Source organism: Penaeus japonicus, unplaced genomic scaffold (genome assembly GCF_977035675.1).
Source record: "Penaeus japonicus unplaced genomic scaffold, GWHDUDI00000001_assembly GWHDUDI00000022, whole genome shotgun sequence".
NCBI lineage: Eukaryota > Metazoa > Arthropoda > Malacostraca > Decapoda > Penaeidae > Penaeus > Penaeus japonicus.
In genome coordinates this window covers 14,512,229-14,517,228 of record NW_028234424.1, presented here as the reverse complement: position 1 = coordinate 14,517,228, position 5,000 = coordinate 14,512,229, and the positions used below count along the sequence as shown (strand labels likewise).

The 5,000-nt window shown below is 38.6% G+C and overlaps 1 pseudogene; it reads left to right on the top strand.

Annotated features, from left to right (window-relative positions):
• Positions 1–1,921: 1,921 nt before the first annotated feature.
• Positions 1,922–5,000, top strand: part of LOC147469324 (uncharacterized) — a 3,138-nt pseudogene continuing 59 nt past the window's right edge.

The following is a 5,000-nucleotide window of genomic DNA, read 5'->3' as shown; positions in this document are numbered from 1 at the left end:
TCTTCGGACTGGTGAGTTGACTCACATCGCCATCAATACAAATGCCGACATAATAGTGGCTACTGAAACCTTCTTGAATTCAGAGGTAGAACCTGCATTCGGCAGGATAAGAGGCTTCTCACCCTGGCAAAGAAGAGACATGAAAGGAAAGAATTTCGGAGGTGTAGCCGTATGTTATAAAGAGAGCCTACACATACAGTCACTAACAGATGAACTGCCAGACTGGCTAAAAACCATGTTTTTCAAGGTCATGCTGAAGTCTAACGAGTCTCTACTACTATGTGCACATTACAGGCCGCAATGGCAAGGCAGGACACCGATGGACTTCCTAACGGAAAACTTGGATGATCTGCAGGCTCGGAACAACTGTCAGCACCTCTTAATAGTTGGGGATCTTAATCATCATCTCAAACAATCAGCATATGAGGACCTTCTTGCTGTTCATGGATTGACGGATTATGTAGATTTCCCGACGCATATTTTTTGGCAATTCTCTTGATCAAGTTATCTCGGATCTAAGTGAGGACGCTATCTCCTGCTCATCACTGGGCAATGTGGGGACATTAGATCATTTTGCAGTTATCTCACATCTCTGCCTTGTCCCTGCAAGTGACAAAAGCAGGCAAAGAAAATTCTGGCTCTGGAACCATGCAAACTGGTCAGGCATGAAGACAGAACTTCAGTCACTAGACTGGGATGTTCTTCTGGCAGGGAATGCAAATGACAAGGCTTCCCTTCTCACCAATCTTCTCACCACAACACAGGAGAAATTTGTCCCTTCACGGACATACATCACAAAACCAGGGGACCAAGCCTGGTTCGGATACAGATGCCATTTAGCCTCTAAAAAGAAATACACTGTGGAAACGATACAAATCAAATCCAACAAGACATAACTGAACTCTATACAAAAATGACTGTAGAGAAATGACAGCCACCTGTAAATGGGCTCGTGACAGATGGCAAGAGGGGACTAAGAGAAAATTGTCAAGGGTGGGAGCAGGCAGCAAAGAGTGGTGGTCACTTGTCAAGGAGCACCAAGGAGAAACTCGGGAGTCCATGATACCCCCACTAAACAAGTCCGATGGTACAACCGCTAAAAGCAACCAGGAGAAAGCTGACCTTCTTGGAAGCATATTCAGCAGGAAAATGACTGTGCCGGATGTCAACAGGACACCTCCAGAGTTACCCTTGATGTGCCATGAAGCACTCTCTAGTTTTCAGGTGTGCCACGCCAAAACGAAAAAGATCCTTCGAAGTATTAATACAAAGAAGGCACCAGGTTCAGACAATGTCAGTTATCCCAACCCTTATCGTCACTCTTACAGTCTTTTATTGTTGAAGAAAATTGCTGGCCCACCATCTGGAAAGAAGCACGAGTGATTCCTCTTCATAAGAAGCAATCTAAGGCCAATCCCGAAAACTATCGGCCCATCTCCCTCATGCCATGTATCAGCAAGGTATTTGAAAAGATAATTGCTGAACAGCTCATGGAACATTTAGAAAATCACAATCTAATTTCCATCAGATAATTTGGTTTCCGGTCATCCCGTTCAACTGCTGACCTTCTATTACTACTTACTAAAAAATGGCAAGACGCACTAGATAACAGTCAAGATACTCTGGTAATAGCAGAGGACTCCTCACTAAACTACAAGCCAGAGGCATAAGCAATAATCTTCTTGGGTTATTCGATAACTACCTCAATGGAAGATCACTACAAGTAGTTGTCGGTGGTCAATCGTCCCAGAAGTATCCAGTGGAGGCATCAGTACCACAAGGGTCCGTGCTTGGCCCAATCCTCTGGAATATTTACATCGATGATTTGCTCATGGAACATCCTGAAATCTCTGCGTATGCTGATGATTGCACTCTCTCCATCTCACATAAACGCGAAAATCATGATGTCGTTGCAATTGATATGAATTCAAAGTTGCATGCAATCCAGGAATGGGGATCACAATGGCAAGTCAATTTTGCTACTAACAAGATCCAAGCAATGGTTAAATCCCGTGATACTAATGATTTAAAGGAGAAAGTTGAAACTTTTAACGAATATTTTGCAAATGTTGGAAGGCAGGCCTTTGTAAAGTCACGGGAAAACCTTCCCTTGGAGGAGAGAACTGATTACAGGACTAGTTATCAGAACGAAGGTTCCACTGATATTTTTAGAATTAATCCAGTAGATTGCAATACTATCATTTTAACTATGAAATCCTTAAAAGAAAGTAACTCCTATGGCTCAGACGGTATTCCCTATCACTTTATTAAAGACTCATTGCCAGTCATTGTATTTTACATAACAATCATTATAAACACCTCGATTGCTACAAATATGTTTCCTAACGCATGGAAAGTATCCCATGTAATTCCTCTACACAAAGGCAATGACAAAGACGATGTAAGTAACTACAGGCCCATCTCCCTCTTGCCAATATTTTCCAAAATCTTAGAAAAAATTGTTGCAAATCAACTGTTGTCATATTTAGAGTCACAAAAGCTTCTGTCTAACAATCAGCATGGTTTCCGTAAGCAACTTTGTACAGAAACAGCCCTTATGAAAATTTCAGATAAAATTTATGATAATATAGACAATAAGAATTTATCTCTACTTGTACTTTTAGACTTATCTAAGGCTTTTGATAGTGTAGACCACCAATTGCTTGTAGAAAAATGTAGAAAATTGAACATAAATCCTTTGTGGTTCCAAGATTATTTAAGTAATAGATCGCAGTGTGTGAGAATTGGAAGAGTGCTTTCTACCCAGAGAAATGTCTGCTATGGTGTTCCACAGGGCTCCGTGTTAGGTCCCATTCTTTTTTCTTTGTATGTTAATGACCTGTCAGAATATATACCAGATTGTTTCGTTGTTCAATATGCCGACGATACTCAAATACTCCTTACTGGAACAACTGACAATATTGTAGAATTGATTGAGAGAGCAGAAAGTTCCTTGTCCACTATCAAATTATATTTCCAGAGAAATGGTCTTCTTCTAAATGAAAGCAAAACTCAATGTATTTTTATTGGCTCTCGATTTATGATTTCACAACTACCAAATGACATCTCATTAAATTTTAATAGCAATCGTATACTACCCAAGACAGTGGTAAAAAACTTAGGTGTTTACTTTGATCAACATATGAGTTTTAATTTTCACGTAGATGAATTAAGTAGGAAGGTTAATGGTATTCTTCATTTTATTGGTAGAGTAGGAGACAGCCTTGAAAAATCAACAAGGATCATGGTTGTGCAGTCATTAGTATTAAGTCTATTAAACTATTGTTCGATAATTTGGGGTGGCACAACTAAAGAACAAATTAAAATAGTACAAAGGTTGCAAAATTATGCTGCTAAAGTAGCCATTGGAGGTTTACGTAAATATGACCACGTAGCCCCTGCTTTTAAACAATTGAAATGGTTAAATGTGAATAATAAACACACATATGACATATGTATTTTAATATATAAATGCTTACACCAATGCTTTCCGGAATGGTTTCTTAATTTTAGCACTTTGAACGAAATAACTGGCACAGTTACGAGACAAAGAAATAATCTACATATATCAAAAACCAATACAGCTTCTGGTTCAAAAATGATGACGGTGAGGGGTCCACAGTTATGGAATCAGATCCCAGCACACATAAAAGATACAGCTTCACTTTCTGCTTTTAAAGATAGATTGAAGAAATATCTATTAAATGAACAAATTGCTCTATAGTAGGATAAATTGTAAATAGAATGTAACTCATAAATGTTTACTATATTATTTATACTTTAATATGTTACTTAAATTAAAGGAATTTGAAAGTAAGAGTATTATAAGTAAATATCTGTAAATGTGTTTATGTATGTTTTTGTATAAATGTATATGACTATAAATGTATATTTGTGTTTATATTTGTGTGTTTCTAAAATGAAATTTACTTATGTATTGATATAGGCTGTGTTTATATTCATTTTACACTTGACCAGCAACTATTTTAATTATTGCATTGCAAGAAAATAACCTTTTGCATTTTATGACTGTGATTCCTAAATTAAGAAATACATTGTAACATAATTTATACTACCCCTATTTGCAGAATGAACCTATATGATTGCATATATGACCATTGTGATGCTTCTGTAGATAAGATCTTATATTTTTCAAAGAATGTAACAATTATTTTATATATATATTACTATGTCAATTCAGGATTAGGTAATAAATAATGTGTATTTTATTTATTTCAATATATTTTTGTTTCTTTTGGTAAAATTTTATAATCAACTGTATCTGTGATTGTAGCACTTATATATGTATATGAATACCCAATGTATATTGGAAATAAAGGCTTTATTATTATTATTATTATTATTCTTTGGCTGCGTCAGACGTCATGAGGGCAAAATTTCAATGAATAATATTGCCCTTCCACTAGAGGATTCTATTTCAATTCTTGGCGTGGACATAGACAATAGTCTAAGATTTGATAAGAACATCAGCCGGATCTGCAGGACAGCCTCTCTGAAAGTGACATCCCTCCGACGCATATTACACCTGTTGGATCCTCTGGGAATTCTCACACTATCCAAGTCCCAGATCAGACCTCATCTCGAGTATGCTTCACTGGCATGGTCCTCCGCTGCGCCCACCAACCTCAGTAGGCTGGACAAAATAGAAAAACGGGCCCTCGGGCTTATCCAAGACGCTACCAATCCCTCTTACACAGACTCGCTGGAACATCGTCGCGATGTCGGGGCTCTGACAGTGCTCCACAAGGCTCAGGTGCAGCAGATGCCTCATCTCTACAGCTTCCGTCTTCCACCAATCGTTCGAGAGAGAAGTACGAGAACGGTACAATCTAGTCGACTGCTGGTGGATGTTCCGAGGTCCCGGTCTAGCCAGCATTAGCGCACCTTCTCTGCTAGAGCAGCCCGACTGTGGAACTTATTCACCTCCACCATCGATGTCGCCGAAATGAACACGCAGCAGGCGAAGAGAGCGGCACATC